General features: G+C 44.2%; 1 protein-coding gene across 3 annotated transcripts in view; it reads left to right on the forward strand.

The window, feature by feature from the left end:
• Positions 1-21,938, forward strand: part of LOC139399914 (transmembrane protein 163a) — a 96,422-nt gene that overhangs the window by 25,083 nt on the left and 49,401 nt on the right. The window lies entirely within an intron of this gene.

Here is a 21,938-nt window from a genome sequence, read left to right on the forward strand (position 1 = left end):
GTAAGCAAAACCAACCTGCCACTAAATCTCTGGCCCATTGGCACTACTGTACAAAACAACAGAAAGGTAACTTTGCAATCAGACAGAACAGAAGACCAAATCTAACTCTTGTTCATAAATATTGTAGAACATAATTATTTTGAAGCCTTTACAATGCACTGTGAAAAAAGAATGCAGGCCTATGAACAATTTGGGAAGATACTCTTGCAGTGCTGCCATTCATTGCTAGTTGCGTCATGTCAAAAAGTTAACTTCATGATGACTCATTCCGTTTGGTGTCTTTTGGTGTTTAGATTCAAGAGATAAATGAGAGAGAGATTGTCTCTTCAGGTTCAAAGCACACTAGGGAATTCCATTCCAACTTGCTGTTACAAGTCACTCTAGGTCCCTTGAACTTTCCTGTGACCTTTGACACCATGAAAAGGGGCCAGGATTGTCTTTATGGTGTGGTGCATTCACTTGGCAGGTTTGACTTTTAAATGTCTCTGTGAAAGGCAGCAGTGTCATCATGTAACCTTTTCAAGCTTTCATCCCAGGAGGATGTCTTTTGTCCTCTTTCAGGTGTAACTGTCTCTCACCTCAGTGTTTTATATTACAGTTGCAGTGCCTTAAACGGCCTTGCGTGACTCAAAGTACAGCTTACTGTTGCTAGCTGCGAACAGCTGTGGCTCAGAATCAACATTTTGTTTCCTTTCATAAACCAGCTTTTGATTGTACGAAGTAGTTGCACAAAGTGGAGCATCTTTAAACTGTCTCAGTCATAACTGTCTGTCAACTCAACAGAAAAATAGAATATAAAGCGTTGGAGGTTTGGAGAAGACAAAATCAAATCAAATCAAATTGTATTGGTCACATACACATATTTAGCAGATGTTGTGGGTGTTGCGAAATGCTTGTGTACCTAGCTCCAACAGTGCAGTAGTGTCTAAAAATTCCCAACAATACACACAAATCTAAAAGTAAAAGATTGGTATTAAGTGGGGCGGCAGGAAGGGTAGCCTGCCTTGCCTAGTTAAATAAAGATAAAATAAAAGTAATATATAAATATCAGGATGATCAATGTCGGAGTTGCATGGACTAAAATACTTCAGAATAGAATACAGTATATACATATGAAATTAGTAAAGCATTATGTAAACATTATTAAAGCAAATAGTGTGCCATTATTAAAGTGACCAGGGATTCCATGTCTATGTATATAGGTCAGCAGCACTTAATGATGACAGAAGTGAGTGCTACGGAGCGATGGTCATTTAGTTCAGTTACCTTTGCTTTCTTGTGTACAGGAACAATTGTGGACATCTTGAAGTAAGTGGGGACAGCAGACGATGTGCCCTTGAGCAAGGCCCTTCACTCTAATAGGAAATTCAGATCTATCCAAATAGCTTGATTGTCCACATGGTAATGAGTATCTACAGTGGAATAAACTTAATGTATATTCTAATGTTGCACCTTCCAGAATAGTGGCGTTTGTTTTATTTTATTTTTTATTTTTATTTCACCTTTATTTCATTTAACCAGGTAGGCCAGTTGAGAAAAAGTTCTCATTTATAACTGCGACCTGGTCAAGATAAAGCAAAGCAGTGCGACAAAAACAACAACACAGCGTTACACATTGGATAAACAAACAGTCAATAACACAATAGAAGAATCTGTATACAGTGTGTGCAAATGAAGTAAGGAGGTAAGGCAATAAATAGGCCAATAGTGGCGAAGTAATTACAATTTAGCAATTAACACTGTAGTGATAGATGTGCAGATGAGGATGTGCAAGTAGAAATACTGGTGTGCAAAAGAGCATAAAAACAAAAACAACTATGGGGATGAGGTAGGGAGGTGCGTGGGATATTTACAGATGAGCTGTGTACAGCTGAAGCGATCGGTAAGCTGCTCTGACAGCTGATGCCTAAAGTTAGTGAGGGAGATATAAGTCTCCAACTTCAGTGATTTTTGCAATTCGTTCCAGTCATTGGCAGCAGAAAACTGGAAGGAAAGGCGGCCAAAGGGGGTGTTGGCTTTGGGGATGACCAGTGAAATATACAGTGCCTTGCGAAAGTATTCGGCCCCCTTGAACTTTGCGACCTTTTGCCACATTTCAGGCTTCAAACATAAAGATATAAAACTGTATTTTTTTGTGAAGAATCAACAACAAGTGGGACACAATCATGAAGTGGAACGACATTTATTGGATATTTCAAACCTTTTTAACAAATCAAAAACTGAAAAATTGGGCGTGCAAAATTATTCAGCCCCTTTACTTTCAGTGCAGCAAACTCTCTCCAGAAGTTCAGTGAGGATCTCTGAATGATCCAATGTTGACCTAAATGACTAATGATGATAAATACAATCCACCTGTGTGTAATCAAGTCTCCGTATAAATGCACCTGCACTGTGATAGTCTCAGAGGTCCGTCAAAAGCGCAGAGAGCATCATGAAGAACAAGGAACACACCAGGCAGGTCCGAGATACTGTTGTGAAGAAGTTTAAAGCCGGATTTGGATACAAAAAGATTTCCCAAGCTTTAAACATCCCAAGGAGCACTGTGCAAGCGATAATATTGAAATGGAAGGAGTATCAGACCACTGCAAATCTACCAAGACCTGGCCGTCCCTCTAAACTTTCAGCTCATACAAGGAGAAGACTGATCAGAGATGCAGCCAAGAGGCCCATGATCACTCTGGATGAACTGCAGAGATCTACAGCTGAGGTGGGAGACTCTGTCCATAGGTTGTATATTGCACAAATCTGGCCTTTATGGAAGAGTGGCAAGAAGAAAGCCATTTCTTAAAGAGATCCATAAAAAGTGTTGTTTAAAGTTTGCCACAAGCCACCTGGGAGACACACCAAACATGTGGAAGAAGGTGCTCTGGTCAGATGAAACCAAAATGGAACTTTTTGGCAACAATGCAAAACGTTATGTTTGGCGTAAAAGCAGCACAGCTCATCACCCTGAACACACCATCCCCACTGTCAAACATGGTGGTGGCAGCATCATGGTTTGGGCCTGCTTTTCTTCAGCAGGGACAGGGAAGATGGTGAAAATTGATGGGAAGATGGATGGAGCCAAATACAGGACCATTCTGGAAGAAAACCTGATGGAGTCTGCAAAAGACCTGAGACTGGGACGGAGATTTGTCTTCCAACAAGACAATGTTCCAAAACATAAAGCAAAATCTACAATGGAATGGTTCAAAAATAAACATATCCAGGTGTTAGAATGGCCAAGTCAAAGTCCAGACCTGAATCCAATCGAGAATCTGTGGAAAGAACTGAAAACTGCTGTTCACAAATGCTCTCCATCCAACCTCACTGAGCTCGAGCTGTTTTGCAAGGAGGAATGGGAAAAAATGTCAGTCTCTCGATGTGCAAAACTGATAGAGACATACCCCAAGCGACTTACAGCTGTAATCGCAGCAAAAGGTGGCGCTACAAAGTATTAACTTAAGGGGGCTGAATAATTTTGCACACCCAATTTTTCAGTTTTTGATTTGTTAAAAAAGTTTGAAATATCCAATAAATGTTGTTCCACTTCATGATTGTGTCCCACTTGTTGTTGATTCTTCACAAAAAAATACAGTTTTATATCTTTATGTTTGAAGCCTGAAATGTGGCAAAAGGTCGCAAAGTTCAAGGGGGCCGAAAACTTTTGCAAGGCACTGTACCTGCTGGAGCGCATGCTATGTGTGGGTGTTGATATGGTGCCCAGTGAACTGAGATAAGGTGGCGTTTTACCTAGCAAAGACTTATAGATGACCTGGAGCCAGTGGGTTTTGCGACGAATATGTAGTGAGGACCAGCCAACAAGAGCATACAGGTCGCAGTGGTGGGTAGTATATGGGGCTTTGGTGACAAAACGGATGGCACTGTGATGGACTGCATCCAATTTGCTGAGTAGAGTGTTGGAGGCTATTTTGCAAATGATATCGCCGAAGTCAAGGATCGGTAGGATAGTCAGTTTTACGAGGGTATGTTTGGCAGCATGAGTGAAGGAGACTTTGTTACGAAATAGGAAGACGATTCTAGATTTCATTTTGGATTGGAGATGCTTAATGTGAGTCTGGAGGGAGAGTTTACAGTCTACCCAGACACCTAGGTATTTATAGTTGTCCACATATTCTAAGTCAGAACCGTCCAGAGTAGTGATGCTATTCGGGCGGGCAGGTGCGGGCAGTGAAGAGCATGCATTTAGTTTTACTAGAATTTAAGAGCAGTTGGAGGCCATGGAAGGAGTGTTATATGGCATTGAAGCTCGTTTGGAGGTTTGTTAACAGAATGACACTTGACAATTACGTGTAAATGAGGCAATGTCTCATCTGTTAGACGGTTAAACGGTAGGCAATTTGTGGTTGTTAGTAGTAGTGGTCCTCTGTAGCTCAGTTGGTAGAGCACGGCACTTGCAATGCCAGGATAGTGGCTTTCAGTTCCAGGGACCACCTGTATATGAACTGTATGCACGCATAACTGTAAGTCGCTTTGGAAAAAAGTGTCTGCTAAATGGCATGTTTTATACTGAACAAAAATATAAATGCAACAATTTCAAAGATTTTACTCTGTTACGGTTCATATAAGGAAATCAGTCAATTGAAATATTTTTTTAGGCCCTAATCTATGGATTTCACATGACTGGGAATACAGATATGCATCTGTTAGTCACAGATATCTTTACAAAAAAAAGGTAGGGGTGTGGATCACAAAACCAGTCAGTATCTGGTGTGACCATTTGCCTCATGCAGCACGACACATCTTCTTCACATAAAGCTTATGGGAATGTTGATCCACTCCTCTTCAATGGCTTTGCCAAGTTGTTGGATATTGGCAGGAACTGGAACACGCTGTTGTACACATCGATCCAGAGCATCCCAAACATGCTCAATGGCTAACATGTCTGCTGAGTATGCATGCCATGGAAGAACTGGGACATTTTCAGCTTCCAGGAATTGTATACAGATCCTTGTGACATGGGCTGTGCATTATCATGCTGAAACATGAGGTGATGGCGGCGGATGAATGGCACGACAAAGGGCCTCAGGATCTCGTCACGGTATCTCTGTGCATTCAAATTGCCATTGAAAAAACGCAATTGTGTTCTTTGTCCGTAGCTTATTCCTGCCCATACCATAACCCCACCGCCACCATTGGGCACTCTGTTCACAACATTGACATCAGCAAACTGCTTTCCCAGAACAAGGTGCATCTGTTTAATGATCATGCTGTTTAATCAGCTTCTTGATATGCCACACTTGTCAGGTGGATGGATTATCTTGGCAAAGGAGAAATGCTCACTAACTGGGATGTAACCAGATCTGTGCACAACATTTTGGAGAACTAAGGAATCTTTTATTTTAGTTCATGAAACATGGGACCAACACTTTACATGTTGCATTTATATTTTTGTTCAGTGTATATAATCATATCTCTGTGGGATTGTGTGATGCCTGATGCCTGAATGTGTTTTAATTATTGTGCCTGCTCTATCTACAGTAGTCAATGTCCTCGAAGGTTAAATACGGTGTATTACTGTTCTGCCTGCCTGCTGAGAGAGCACTGTATAATAGCAAAGCTGCTTCATATTCAAAGACGTGTTTCTTCACAACAAGCTGATTTCAGAAAGCCTACAGCCCTGTTAGGGATTGTCTGAGGATTCTGGATGGTGACAAATGGTGTGCTGCTCGATTAATCTGTCCCTCTGTCTGGTTCCATTTGATGCTATGTGAGGAGGGACGGAGAGAGATGGATAGAGAGAGAGAAAGCGGGAGAGATGGGGAGAGAGAGAGAGGAGGATGAATAAAGCACATCAGTGAAATCTCTGTTATGGGTGGTCCAAATTATTCCCATCTGAATGTGGAGCGAGCTAATTTGGCTGAGAAAACAGTCGCTCCCTCCTCTTAACCGTCTCTCACAGCAGTAATTGGCTTGGTTTTAACCCAGTTATAGTCTGAACACAAGTTAAAAATAAACACTCAATGATTCTGGCTATTGAGTCGGGCCAGCATCATACCACCCTGCATCCCACTGCTGACTTTCCTCTGAAGCTAAGCAAGGATGGTCCTGGTCGGCCCCTGGATGGGATACCAGATGCTGCTGGAAGTGGTGTTGGAGAGCCAGTAGGAAGTACACTTTCCTCTGGTCTAAAGAAATATCCCAATGCCCCTGGGCAGTGATTGGGGACAGAGGGTGTCCCACATTAGATGGTTGTTCTGACTCTCTGTGGTCACTAAAGATCCCATGACAATTGTCATAAGAGTAGGGGTGTTAACTCCGGTGTCCTGGCTAAATTCCCCATCTGTCCCTCATATCATCATGGCCACCTAATCATCCCCAGCTTCCAATTGGCTCATTCATCCCCCCTCCTCTCCCCTGGAACTATTCCCCAGGTCGTTGCTGTAAATATGAATGTTTTCTCAGTCAACTTAACTGGTAAAGTAAGGGTTAAATTAAATTAGCTATCCAGTTCACATTAAACAGATTCTACAGTACTTTTATATACTTTTTAGCCAGTAGTTCTGAAAGTAGCGCCCACAAGCCAAAAGTGGTCTCATAAAATTGCGTACTACATCACATATGTTCAGATAATGTGCACCAAGTCATTGCTCTCTCTCTCCCTCTGTCGTGTGTGATTCTTGGCTGGAACTTGAATTGCTAGGCGGCTGGCCCATGTAGGGGGAAATGTAGGGGAAATGGTGCAGCACCTGTTCCAGAAAACAGTTGCTTTCAAACTAGGGATGTGTTATGGTGAGTGAATGAGGACCCAAAAGCGAACTAACTTAAACAGAGCTTCTTTAATAACCAAACATAGGTAGGCTCAGATAGACCGGCAGATTCCGACAGGACAGGACAAGGTTACAGCAAACATGACGATAGTCTGGCTCAGGCATGAAACACAAACAAGAATCCGACAAGGACAGGAACAGAAACAGAGAGAGATATAGGGACCTAATCAGAGGGAAAAAGGGAACAGGTGGGAAACGGGGTGAATGGGTAGTTAGAGGAGACAAGGAACAGCTGGGAGAAAGCGGGGGAGAAAAGGTAACCTAACAACGACCAGCAGAGGGAGACAGGGTGAAGGGAAAGGACAGAGACAAGACACAACATGACAGTACCCCCCCACTCACCGAGCGCCTCCTGGCGCACTCGAGGAGGAAACCTGGCGGCAACGGAGGAAATCCTCGATCAGCGCACGGTCCAGCACGTCCCGAGAGGGAACCCAACTCCTCTCCTCAGGACCGTACCCCTCCCAATCGACAAGGTACTGGTGACCACGGCCCCGAGGACGCATGTCCAAAATCCTGCGGACCCTGTAGATGGGTGCGCCCTCGACAAGGATGGGGGGGGGGGGGGGGGGAAGACGAGCGGGGGCGCGAAGAACGGGCTTAATACAGGAGACATGGAAGACCGGGTGGACGCGACGAAGGTATCGCGGAAGAAGAAGTCGAACTGCGACAGGATTAATGACCCGAGAAATACGGAACGGACCAATGAACCGCGGGGTCAACTTGCGAGAAGCCGTCTTAAGGGGAAGGTTCTGAGTGGAGAGCCAAACTCTCTGACCGCGACAATATCTAGGACTCTTAGTTCTACGCTTATTAGCAGCCCTCACAGTCTGCGTCCTATAACGGCAAAGTGCAGACCTGACCCTCTTCCAGGTGCGCTCGCAACGTTGGACAAAAGCCTGAGCGGAGGGGACGCTGGACTCGGCGAACTGAGATGAGAACAGCGGAGGCTGGTACCCGAGGCTACTCTGAAAAGGAGATAGCCCGGTCGCAGACGAAGGAAGCGAGTTGTGGGCGTATTCTGCCCAGGGGAGCTGTTCTGACCAAGACGCAGGGTTGCGAAAAGAAAGACTGCGTAAGATGCGACCAATAGTCTGATTGGCCCGTTCTGCTTGACCGTTAGACTGGGGGTGAAAGCCGGAAGAGAGACTGACGGAAGCCCCAATCAAACGGCAAAACTCCCTCCAAAATTGAGACGTGAATTGCGGACCTCTGTCCGAAACGACGTCTGACGGAAGGCCATGAATTCTGAAAACATTCTCGATGATGATTTGTGCCGTCTCTTTAGCAGAAGGAAGCTTAGCAAGGGGAATGAAATGGGCCGCCTTAGAGAACCTATCGACAACCGTAAGAATAACAGTCTTCCCCGCTGACGAAGGCAGTCCGGTGACAAAATCTAAGGCGATGTGAGACCACGGTCGAGAGGGAATAGGAAGCGGCCTGAGATGGCCGGCAGGAGGAGAGTTACCGGACTTAGTCTGCGCGCAGACCGAACAAGCAGCCACGAAACGACGCGTGTCATGCTCCCGGGTGGGCCACCAAAAACGCTGGCGAATGGAAGCAAGCGTACCCCGAACGCCAGGGTGGCCGGCTAACTTGGCAGAGTGAGCCCACTGAAGAACGGCCAGACGAGTAGGAACGGGAACGAAAAGAAGGTTCCTAGGACAAGCGCGCGGCGACGGAGTGTGAGTGAGCGCTTGTTTTACCTGCCTCTCAATTCCCCAGACAGTCAACCCGACAACACGCCCCTCAGGGAGAATCCCCTCGGGGTCAGTGGAGGCTACTGAAGAACTGAAGAGACGAGACAAAGCATCAGGCTTGGTGTTCTTAGAGCCCGGACGATAAGAAATCACGAACTCGAAACGAGCGAAAAACAGCGCCCAACGCGCCTGACGCGCATTAAGTCGTTTGGCAGAACGGATGTACTCAAGGTTCCTATGGTCAGTCCAAACGACAAAAGGAACGGTCGCCCCCTCCAACCACTGTCGCCATTCGCCTAGGGCTAACCGGATGGCGAGCAGTTCGCGGTTACCCACATCATAGTTACGTTCCGACGGCGACAGGCGATGAGAAAAATACGCGCATGGGTGGACCTTGTCGTCAGAGAGGGAGCGCTGAGAAAGAATGGCTCCCACGCCCACCTCTGACGCGTCAACCTCGACAACGAACTGTCTAGAGACGTCAGGTGTAACAAGGATAGGAGCGGATGTAAAACGATTCTTGAGGAGATCAAAAGCTCCCTGGGCGGAAACGGACCACTTAAAGCACGTCTTGACAGAAGTAAGGGCTGTGAGAGGAGCGGCCACCTGACCGAAATTACGGATGAAACGACGATAGAAGTTCGCGAAGCCGAGAAAGCGCTGCAGCTCGACGCGTGACTTAGGGACGGGCCAATCAATGACAGCTTGGACTTTAGCGGGATCCATCTTAATGCCTTCAGCGGAAATAACAGAACCGAGAAATGTGACGGAGGAGGCATGAAAAGTGCACTTCTCAGCCTTCACAAAAAGACAATTCTCTAAAAGGCGCTGGAGGACACGTCGAACGTGCTGAACATGAATCTGGAGTGACGGTGAAAAAATCAGGATATCGTCAAGGTAAACGAAAACAAAGATGTTCAGCATGTCTCTCAGGACATCATTGACTAATGCCTGAAAGACAGCTGGAGCGTTAGCGAGGCCGAAAGGAAGAACCCGGTATTCAAAGTGCCCTAACGGAGTGTTAAACGCCGTCTTCCACTCGTCCCCCTCCCTGATGCGCACGAGATGGTAAGCGTTACGAAGGTCCAACTTAGTGAAAAACCTGGCTCCCTGCAGGATCTCGAAGGCTGAAGACATAAGAGGAAGCGGATAACGATTCTTAACTGTTATGTCATTCAGCCCTCGATAATCTATGCAGGGGCGCAGAGACCCGTCCTTCTTCTTGACAAAAAAAAACCCCGCTCCGGCGGGAGAGGAGGAGGGGACTATGGTACCGGCGTCAAGAGCTACAGACAAATAATCCTCGAGAGCCTTACGTTCGGGAGCCGACAGAGAGTATAGTCTACCCCGGGGGGGAGTGGTTCCCGGAAGGAGATCAATACTACAATCATACGACCGGTGTGGAGGAAGAGAGGTGGCCCTGGACCGACTGAACACCGTGCGCAGATCGTGATATTCCTCCGGCACCCCTGTCAAATCACCAGGCTCCTCCTGTGAAGAAGAGACAGAGGAAACAGGAGGGATAGCAGACATTAAACATTTCACATGACAAGAGACGTTCCAGGAGAGGATAGAATTACTAGACCAATTAATGGAAGGATTATGACAAACTAGCCAGGGATGGCCCAAAACAACAGGTGTAAAAGGTGAACGAAAAATCAAAAAAGAAATGGTTTCGCTATGATTACCAGAAACAGTGAGGGTTAAAGGTAGCGTCTCACGCTGAATCCTGGGGAGAGGACTACCATCCAGGGCGAACAAGGCCGTGGACTCCCTTAACTGTCTGAGAGGAATGTCATGTTCCCGAGCCCAGGTCTCGTCCATAAAACAGCCCTCCGCCCCAGAGTCTATTAAGGCACTGCAGGAAGCTGACGAACCGGTCCAGCGTAGATGGACCGACAAGGTAGTGCAGGATCTTGAAGGAGAGACAGGAGTAGTAGCGCTCACCAGTAGCCCTCCGCTTACTGATGAGCTCTGGCTTTTACTGGACATGAAGTGACAAAATGACCAGCAGAACCGCAATAGAGACAGAGGCGGTTGGTGATTCTCCGTTCCCTCTCCTTAGTCGAGATGCGGATACCTCCCAGCTGCATAGGCTCAGCTCCCGAGCCGGCAGAGGAAGATGGTAGTGATGCGGAGAGGGGGGCAACGGAGAACGCGAGCTCCTTTCCACGAGCTCGGTGACGCAGATCAACCCGTCGCTCAATGCGAATAGCGAGTTCAATCAGGGAATCCACGCTGGAAGGGACCTCCCGGGAGAGAATCTCATCCTTTACCTCTGCGCGGAGACCCTCCAGAAAACGAGCGAGCAAAGCCGGCTCGTTCCAGCCACTGGAGGCAGCAAGAGTGCGAAACTCAATAGAGTAGTCTGTTATGGATCGATTACCTTGACATAGGGAAGACAGGGCCCTGGAAGCCTCCTCCCCAAAAACAGATCGATCAAAAACCCGTATCATCTCCTCCTTAAAGTCCTGATACTGGTTAGTACACTCAGCCCTTGCCTCCCAGATTGCCGTGCCCCACTCACGAGCCCGTCCAATAAGGAGAGATATGACGTAGGCGACACGAGCAGTGCTCCTGGAGTAAGTGTTGGGCTGGAGAGAAAACACAATATCACACTGGGTGAGGAACGAGCGGCATTCAGTGGGCTCCCCAGAGTAACACGGCGGGTTATTGATTCTGGGCTCCGGAGATTCGAAAGCCCTGGAAGTGGCCGGTGGATCGAGGCGGAGATGGTGAACCTGTTCTGTGAGGTTGGAGACTTGGGTGGCCAGGGTCTCAACGGCATGTCGAGCAGCAGACACTTCCTGCTCGTGTCTGCCTAGCATCGCTCCCTGGATTCCGACGGCTGAGTGGAGAGGATCCGAAGTCGCTGGGTCCATTCTTGGTCGGATTCTTCTGTTATGGTGAGTGAATGAGGACCCAAAAGCGAACTAACTTAAACAGAGCTTCTTTAATAACCAAACATAGGTAGGCTCAGATAGACCGGCAGATTCCGACAGGACAGGACAAGGTTACAGCAAACATGACGATAGTCTGGCTCAGGCATGAAACACAAACAAGAATCCGACAAGGACAGGAACAGAAACAGAGAGAGATATAGGGACCTAATCAGAGGGAAAAAGGGAACAGGTGGGAAACGGGGTGAATGGGTAGTTAGAGGAGACAAGGAACAGCTGGGAGAAAGCGGGGGAGAAAAGGTAACCTAACAACGACCAGCAGAGGGAGACAGGGTGAAGGGAAAGGACAGAGACAAGACACAACATGACAGGATGTCTTGGCTAATTGAGGTAAGACATTAATTCTGCTCATAGATTATGCATGTATGAACTACACATTGAGACATTCACCCCAAAGTGGTTTAAAAAAGACTTAGTAGTCCTCAAATACCAGAGCATGTCTTTAAGATAACTTTGTGCATATAAGGGACATTCTCTTGCAGGTACTAAAACAGTTAAATGTGGTAGCTAGTGCAGGCAAATGTGTACTGGACATCAGATCTGAAGAATTAATGATCTTATTTGAGACCACTTATGTCGTAGAGGTAGCCCTTTAACTAGAATCATTGGCCTTCGACTTGGTGCTGTTTTCCTATGTTGCCCCTAGACCTCCAGCTTTCCCCTTGGTTTTAAATAAAACATTAGCTGGCTTTCACAAACCGCTGTGCCGCCAGGCTTAGTACACTTCGCTTCCTCCTTCTCCGTTCCCTCTGTTTTCTAATCAACTTCAAATCTAATAATTTCAGCCAAAGTGCAGCATCAAAATTGCTTTTAGAGCACAGGAGTATAAGGGAATGAATACATTCACATCTTTAGAAGATACTGTTCATATTCCATTCGTATAAAATGATATTGTCATATAATATTCTGTTCTTTGAAGTGGATGAGGCATACAGTACCTTCAGAAAGTATTCACACCCCTTGACTTTTTCCACATTTTGTTGTGTTACAAAGTGGAATTAAAATGGATTTAATTGTCATTTTTTGTAAACAATCTACACAAAGTACTCTGTCATGTCAAAGTGGAAGAAAAAATCTAACATTTGTATAAAAAAATATAATGTCAAATAAAACAGTCATATATCTTGATTATTTCAATAAAAGTCAATATTCATCATGAAGTGCTTTGAGAGACTAGTCAAGGACCATATCACCTCCACCCTACCTGACACCCTAGACCCACTCCAATTTGCTTACCGCCCAAATAGGTCCACAGACGATGCAATCTCAACCACACTGCACACTGCCCTAACCCATCTGGACAAGAGGAATACCTATGTGAGAATGCTGTTCATCGACTACAGCTCGGCATTCAACACCATAGTACCCTCCAAGCTCGTCATCAAGCTCGAGACCCTGGGTCTCGACCCCGCCCTGTGCAACTGGGTACTGGACTTCCTGACGGGCCGCCCCCAGGTGGTGAGGGTAGGCAACAACATCTCCTCCCCGCTGATCCTCAACACTGGGGCCCCACAAGGGTGCGTTCTGAGCCCTCTCCTGTACTCCCTGTTCACCCACGACTGCGTGGCCACGCACGCCTCCAACTCAATCATCAAGTTTGCGGACGACACAACAGTGGTAGGCTTGATTACCAACAACGACGAGACGGCCTACAGGGAGGAGGTGAGGGCCCTCGGAGTGTGGTGTCAGGAAAATAACCTCACACTCAACGTCAACAAAACTAAGGAGATGATTGTGGACTTCAGGAAACAGCAGAGGGAACACCCCCCTATCCACATCGATGGAACAGTAGTGGAGAGGGTAGCAAGTTTTAAGTTCCTCGGCATACACATCACAGACAAACTGAATTGGTCCACTCACACAGACAGCATCGTGAAGAAGGCGCAGCAGCGCCTCTTCAACCTCAGGAGGCTGAAGAAATTCGGCTTGTCACCAAAAGCACTCACAAACTTCTACAGATGCACAATCGAGAGCATCCTGGCGGGCTGTATCACCGCCTGGTATGGCAACTGCACCGCCCTCAACCGTAAGGCTCTCCAGAGGGTAGTGAGGTCTGCAAAACGCATCACCGGGGGCAAACTACCTGCCCTCCAGGACACCTACACCACCCGATGTCACAGGAAGGCCATAAAGATCATCAAGGACATCAACCACCCGAGCCACTGCCTGTTCACCCCGCTATCATCCAGAAGGCGAGGTCAGTACAGGTGCATCAAAGCTGGGACCGAGAGACTGAAAAACAGCTTCTATCTCAAGGCCATCAGACTGTTAAACAGCCACCACTAACACTGAGTGGCTGCTGCCAACACACTGACACTGACTCAACTCCAGCCACTTTAATAATGGGAATTGATGGGAAATGATGTAAATATATCACTAGCCACTTTAAACAATGCTACCTTATATAAATGTTACTTACCCTACATTATTCATCTCATATGCATACGTATATACTGTACTCTATATCATCGACGATATCCTTATGTAATACATGTATCACTAGCCACTTTATACTATGCCACTTTGTTTACATACTCATCTCATTTGTACATACTGTACTCGATACCATCTACTGTATCTTGCCTATGCTGCTCTGTACCATCACTCATTCATATATCCTTATGTACATATTCTTTATCCCCTTACACTGTGTACAAGACAGTAGTTTTGGAATTGTTAGTTAGATTACTTGTTATTACTGCATTGTCGGAACTAGAAGCACAAGCATTTCGCTACACTCGCATTAACATCTGCTAACCATGTGTATGTGACAAATAACATTTGATTTGATTTGATTTAAATGTTAGAATCACTTTGAGTCTTTCTGGGTAAGTCTTTAAGAGCTTTCCGCACCTTGATTGTTCAACATTTTCCCATTATTCTTTTCAAAATTCTTTAAGCTCTGTCAAATTGGTTGTTGATCATTGCCAGACAACCATTTTTAGGCCTTGCCAAGGATTTTCAAGCAGAATTTTAAGTCAAAACTGTAACTCTGCCACTCAGGAACATTCAATGTCTTCTTGGTAAGCAACTCCAGTGTAGATTTGGCCTTGTGTTTTAGGTTATTGTCGTGCGGAAAGGTGAATTAATCTCCCAGTGTCTGGTGGAAAGCAGACTGAACCAGGTTTTCCTCTAGGGTTTTTGCATGTGCTTAACTCCATTCTGTTTATTTTTTATCCTTGCTGATTACAATAACATGATGCAGCAACCACTATGCTTGAAAATATGGAGAGTGGTACTCAGTAATGTGTTGTATTGGTTTTGCCCCAAACATAACACTTGGTATTCAGGAGAAAAGGTTAATTGCTTTGCCATATTTTTTGCAGTATTACTTTAGTGCCTTGTTGCAAACAGGATACATGTTTTGGAATATTTTGTATTCTGTACAGGTGTCCTTCTTTTCACTCTGTTATTTATGTTAGTATTGTGGAGTATCAATGTTGTTGATCCATCATCAGGTTTCTCCTATCACAGCCATTAAACTCTGTAACTGTTTTAAGGTCACCTTTCACCTAATGGTGAAATCCCTGAGTGGTGTCCTTCCTCTCTGGAAACTGAGTTAGGGAGGACGCCTGTATTTTTGTAGTGACTGGGTATATTGATACACCACCCAAAGTGTAATTAATAACTTTACTATGTTCAAAGGGATATTTAATGTCTGCTTTAATTGTTTTACCCATATACCAATTGGTTCCCTTCTTTGCGAGGCATTGGAAGACCTCCCTGGTCTTTGTGATTGTATCTGTGTTTGAAATTCACTGCTCGACTGAGGGACCTTACATATGTCTGGAGTACAGAGATGAGGTAGTCATTCAAAAATCATGTTAAATTATTATTGCACACAGAGCTAGTCCATGCAACTTATTATGTGACTTGTTCTCAACATTTTTACTCCTGAACTTGTTTTCCATAACAAAGAGTTTGAATACTTATTGACTCAAGACACTTCAGCTTTTCATTTTTTATTAATATGTAAAACATTTTACATGATGGGGTATTGTGTGTAGGCCAGTGACACAAAAGTTCAATTGAATCAATTTGAAATTCAGGCTGTAACTCAACAAAATGTGAAAAAAGTTAAGGGGTGTGAATGCTTTCTGAAGGTCCTGTATATTTTAATCTAATGTTATTTAGGTTTGTTTCCAACAATAACACTGTACATTCCATGGTGAAATTACAATGTGGTGTTGTGAAAAGATTAAACCTTGTTCGAACATAAATGTACCTGAGGTCATTACTCACACAGTATTCATGAATTTGACAATGACTGGTCCCAGATTCCATGCCAAATACCATAGGAGTTGGTAAAACAGCACAGAGAGATCTGGGACAAGGCGTTGGAATGTGAGTGACACTTGGAAGGAAAGCTTCACTATAGTTGCTGGGCAGCTGAACATGACAGATGGGTGGAAAAGCCACATTACAATGGATGGCAGTCCACCCCCATTCCGTCTGAAAGCTCTGCTAAACTGTTGGTGAATATCTGTGTCCTAAATGGTACCCTTTTCCTATATGGCTCTGGTCAAAAATAGTGCACTATATACATGTAGGGAATAGGGTCCCTATTGGGACTCACTCAAAATATTTTTTTTAGAGAGACAGACAGATGTACAGGAGTCTGGAGGGAATACAATAAATAATTTGTAGCTTTGAAAACACCCAGCAAAGGAAAACATTCTCACCGGCTCAGACATTCATCTTGTCGCCTTTTGCTTGGTGGAAAACATTATTATTTATTCATTTGTTTTTCTTTCCTGTTGGTAAATGTCAAAACAACAAGGAGAGATGGACAACAAGGCATGGTGAATAAAAATGGAATCCATTTGTGTCTATAATTAGAGGGGCCAATCAATGTGTGACATCAGGGTTAAAATTTAAAAATGGTTTGATATACATTTAAATATGATTTTCTTGCAGCTTCACATGTGCAGTTACAAGAACATAATTCTAGGTAGGCACAATGAGACCATAAATCCACCTAGCAACAACAAAACATCTACTTGTCATTCAAAATGTCACAAGAAACATGTTCTTTGTCATGCCTAGTTGCCAGGTCATTTTGTGCTTTAGTAAACTTCTCTATAATTTATAGCCATGCTAAACATTCCTGAATAATGAAAAAGATAAATAACAGCATTTCTATATGTTTTAATAGACCATATAATAATGGAATATAATACAATTATATTATACAATGGGTTTTGTCAACAAAATCATTAACACTTATAACCAATAATGAAATCATTATAATAAGTTAACTCTTCAAGCATTGTGTGTGTGTGAGTCTGTCTGAAAACTAGCCATCAAATTATTTCTTCCTCTGTCCTTCCTCCACTCCTTGTCTCTCCTTGAAAATGCATTGTAGCCTGAGGAAAAGGACCTTCACTCCTCACCCCCAAAGTGCTTTGAGAGGGATGAGGGGAATGGTGAAAAAAAGGGGAGAATCTCAGTTGCATTTCCTTGCTGCCTTACATCCTCTCCATTGGATAAGAAGGTGAGAGGGGAAGGACCTCTAACATTCTCATCCAATCAGTTTTGAGGAAAGAGGATGTGACGAATCAGGGAAATACAATAAAACATTATACCAAGCACAGAGGAAGTAAGTATTTGACAGCTATTAAATCCCCCATGCAGTCTTTCTAATTGTATTTTGAAATCATCACTGTATGTCTAATAAATCCCTCCAAAATATTTGGCTCTTGAAATGCTCAGTCTGATAGTGTGGGTGTTATGAAACAAATTTGAAGATTTTTACATACACAGCCCTGATTTGCTGATAGGAGTGTGATAGTCTAGAGAGCCTACCCACTTACCCAGATGAACAGTCATTGGTGTTTTATAATCAGATCACATTGTGACGTCATGACGTTCCAGAAGGACAACCATCTCTGCAGCACTCCACCAATCAGGCCTTTATGGTAGAGTGGCCAGACAGAAGCATCTCCTCAGTAAAAGGCACATGACAGCCCGGTTGGAGTTTGAAAAAAGGCACTTAAACGACTCTCAGACCATGAGAAACAAGATTCTCTGGTCTGATGAAACCACGATTGATCTATTTGGCCTGAATGACAAGTGTCACGTCTGGAGGAAACCAGGCACCATCCCTACGGTGGAACATTTTGGTGGCAGCATCATGCTGTGGGGATGTTTTCAGCGGCAGGGACTGGGAGACTAGTCAGGATTGAGGGAAAGATGAACGGAGAAAAGTACAGAGAGATCCTTGATGATAACCTGCTCCAGAGCGATCAGGACCTCAGACTGGGGCAAAGATTCACCTTCCAACAGGACAATGACCCTACGCAGGAGTGGCTTCGGGACAGGTCTCTGAATGTCCTTGAGTGGCCCAGCCAGAGCCCGGACTTGAACCCGATGGAACATCTCTGAAGAGACCTGAAAATAGCTGTGCAGTGACGCTCCCCTTACAACCTGACAGAGCTTGAGAAGATATGTAGAGAAGAATGGGAGAAACTCCCTAAACGCAGGTGTGCCAAGCTTATAGCGTCATACCCAAGAGGACTCGAGGCTGTAATCGCTGCTAAAGGTGCTTCAACAAAGTACTGAGTAAATGTAAATGTGATATTTCAGAAGTTTTTAAAAATAAATTAGCAAGCTGAAACAGGACAGTTTTTTTCCGATACCAGACCAAGCAGCTGATGGACAAACAATTGTCAGCACAAAGGTCCAAGCAGCAACGGGACTTTGAAGTTCTATGACGCTGTCATTACATACATTGACAAGTGGTTTGATTCCTCACCAGAACATGTAATGGTGAAACTGATCTGCCTCTATGAGGAGCTCTCCTTCACTGACCTGGAGCAGGTGGTGGTTGCCCTCAAAATGACAGAGACAGTCAGTATGGACCAACTCTATGAGGAGCTCTCCTTCACTGACCTGGAGCAGGTGGTGGTGGCCCTCAAAATGACAGAGACCGTCAGTATGGACCAACTCTATGAGGAGCTCTCCTTCACTGACCTGGAGCAGGTGGTGGTTGCCCTCAAAATGACAGAGACAGTCAGTATGGACCAACTCTATGAAGAGTTTTGTGCTAGCCGAGGAAATACAGAAAGCCAGACAGGATACCACAAAATCCACCAATGAGAAGTAGGTGGCAGTTTTCCAAAACCTAGGGAAAGCCAACTTGGTCAACATGTTCAGGATTGTCTCATTTGTCCTCAGTGTGCCAGGCTCAATGCCTTTGTAGAGAGGATTCTGTCTGATGACCATTAAATGGTCAGACTCAAGAAACAGATGTAGCACAGAGCTGATCAAAAATGAACTTAAAATATCTGTGAACTGTGACTTGTCATGTAATGACTTCTCTCTGGCTATGCAAAAGGAGAAAGGACTGCTTGAACCAGTGAAGAGCAGCAAAAAACAAGTAGACTTGGTGTGGTACTCATGCTCCTATTTTCCTCTTTTGCATTTGAAAAGTAGGTTTTTTGCTGTAAAGGTCCAAATTGTGATTTCTTTGATCATTTATTTTGAGGTTTATTCACATACGTTTACATAATGATACAGTTTTAGTAAAGCTATAGACTAAATGGAATATACAAATGTTTTTCCTTTCCAATTGAATAAGAATATGAATATACACTGTATATTCATTCACACAACACCACACCGCCGTGGCACAATGCACTGGCACGCAACCTTTTGTCCCTTATTTGGTAGTGAGAACGTTGGTAACCCTAGCATGTACTGTATGACAGTGTCATAGACCATTTCAGAAAAATGAAAGAGAGGAGGATGGCATTGGCATTTCTTTACAAGTAGGGTGAGTGAGTCAACATGTTTGTTCTACTTAAAAGCACACACACGCACACGCACAGACACAGAAATCAGTTCCATGGACAGCCACATCATATCACACATATCACATCAGCTGACGTTGATTGGACTAAATTGTTTTTGGTATCTTTTATTTGTCACTGTGTCAGAGGTGATTTGATGATGTTGAAATGTTAAAGTTGAAATGGTGCTAGAATAGTGGAGGCAGATTCGTTTTTTTTGTGACTTACGGTAGGTAGCCTAACTCTCCGTGGTTTTAAATCAATAATGTTAGTTGTTTAGTAGCCCGGATATGTTTGAAACATTGACTTTCTTGACTGTGCTGTAGGTTTTGTAACTGTTTGTTAAGTGCACTATGCTTTGTGGACTTCACTAGATAGATGTTGCTCTCCGGTTTTGTGATGAAACAGGTGTGGTTGAATTTATTCTGCCACTGTGTCTTCTTATTGTCTCGGCCTTAGGCCTTGGTGGCAAGGCATATGAACTAACAGGTTATAGCGCAAACAATACAATTATCACAACACATACAGTGGGTTGTAATATGGCTTTTTTTCCTGGCTTGGCTTTCCCATATAAGGGCACAAGGCGAGACCCAGATGCAGACACGGGAGGCAGATGGTTTGAGTCTTTGATATTTATTAATCAATCCAAACGGGGCAGACAAGAGAATGGTTGTGGACAGGCAAAAGGTCAAAACCAGTTCAGAGTCCAGGAGGTACAGAGTGGCAGGCAGGCTCGAGGTCAGGGCAGGCAGAATGCTCAGGCAGGCGTGTACCTTAGTCCAGAAAACAGGCAAGGGTCAAAATCGTGAGGACTAGCAAAAAGAGAGTAGAAGCAGGAGTATGGGAAAACACACTGGTTGACTTGAAAGGCATACAATACGAACTGGCACAGAGAGACAGGAAACACAGGGATAAATACACCAGGGAAAATAAACGACACCTGGAGGGGGTGGAGATAATCACAAGGACAGGTGAAACAGATCAGGGTGTGACACCCCAGTGATTTTACCAAGGCACCGCTACTGGACAGCAATATCCACACATTTTACAGGATCAAGCTCATTGTGTAATTCAATTGTGAAATGCTTAGTATGAGATAAGGACAAACAGCAGCATCATAAATGTAAGAAAAGAAAGGTAGTGTTTTATGTCACATGATTTTTGCCAAATCTGTGAAAACTCCAAGCATGAGAAAAGGTTTAAACATTAGGTTTTGATTCAACTCATGAATTAAATTGAGTGTATTTATGTTCCTTTCCCCTTTATATCTTAATGTATTAACGTTAAAAAAGGCGAATTATTATGAATGACTTTGTAACAGCTCCAAACAGTTGTCCACTATAAGAAATAGACTATAGAATGACCCATTTACTGTGGGACATTTACAGATGTTCTTCAATGTAATTGTGTTTTCCTCCTCCACATAAAGGCAATATACTGTCAGGTACAGTACATTGATTAAAACACTTAGTAAAGCAGTGATCTATGGAATGCGTTGTTTGTATGAACTGCTATAGGAAAATAATGTGTTACTGGAAAGCAAGGACCAGTGAGTTCAAGGCTGCACAGCTTTTATATCCTCTAGTCTACGGGATCGTTGTCCCTATAACGGGATGGTTGATGCTAACTTGCACTAACGTGACTAGAATGACGTTGTAAGTAACAGCAAACTTTCCAGGACATAGACATGTCTTATATGGGCAGAACACTCAAATTATTGTTAATCTAACTGCACTGTCCAATTCACATTAGCTATCACAGTGAAAAAATACCATGCTATTGTTTGAGGAAAGTGCATAACAACAAACTTTTATAACAGCAACTGGTTTGATACATTCACCTCTGAAGGTAAATAATGTACTTACATTCAGTAATCTTGCTCTGATTTGTCATTCTGAGGGCCCCAGAGATAAATTGTAGCATAGTTTTGTTTGATAAAATCAATTTTTATATTCAAATGTAGGGAACTGGGTTTTACTGTTTGAACCCCTGCTGACTCTGGCTCCACACCCACCCCGCCCATCCATCTAGATGTGTGAAAGTTAGTGTATAAGCTAATGATCCATCATGTATGACATTCCTGGGAGTGTGTAAACTTAAATGTTGTATTACCATATCATTTTTGTGTTTTCTCTATAGTTATGTACTTGAAAATGTATCAATTGACCAATTCCGCACATTTGGGCAGACTTGATACAAAATACTGTTCCCTATTGTAATGCTTCTATCACGCTTTAAGGTAACAAAAGTTACTTTTTTAAACAGAGGCAGGCAAACAACAGGTCAAGGCAGGCAGGGGTCAATAATCCAGAGAGGGTGTAAGGCACCAGAACAGCAGGCGGGCTCAGGGTCAGGTCAGGCAGAGGTCAGTAATCCAGAGTATTGGGGCAAAGGTACAGGATGACAGGCAGGGTCAGGACAGGCAGAATGGTCAGAACAGGAGCAAGGAGTAGGCGGGCGCAGGGAAACAAAACACTAGTAGGTTCTATGAAACAAAACAAACTGGCCCCAGACAAACAAAGAACACAGGTATAAATACACAGGGGATATGGAGATGGGCAACACCTGGAGGGGGGTGGATACAAGCACAAAGACAGGTGAAACAGATCAGGGTGTGACAGCTTCACTGGATCAATCTGAAACGTTGCACACACACTGCAAAATCAGAATTGCACCTAAAAGGCAATATTATATTATGGCCTTTCTCTTACATTTAAA

This window comes from Oncorhynchus clarkii, chromosome 3 (assembly GCF_045791955.1).
Source record: "Oncorhynchus clarkii lewisi isolate Uvic-CL-2024 chromosome 3, UVic_Ocla_1.0, whole genome shotgun sequence".
NCBI lineage: Eukaryota > Metazoa > Chordata > Actinopteri > Salmoniformes > Salmonidae > Oncorhynchus > Oncorhynchus clarkii.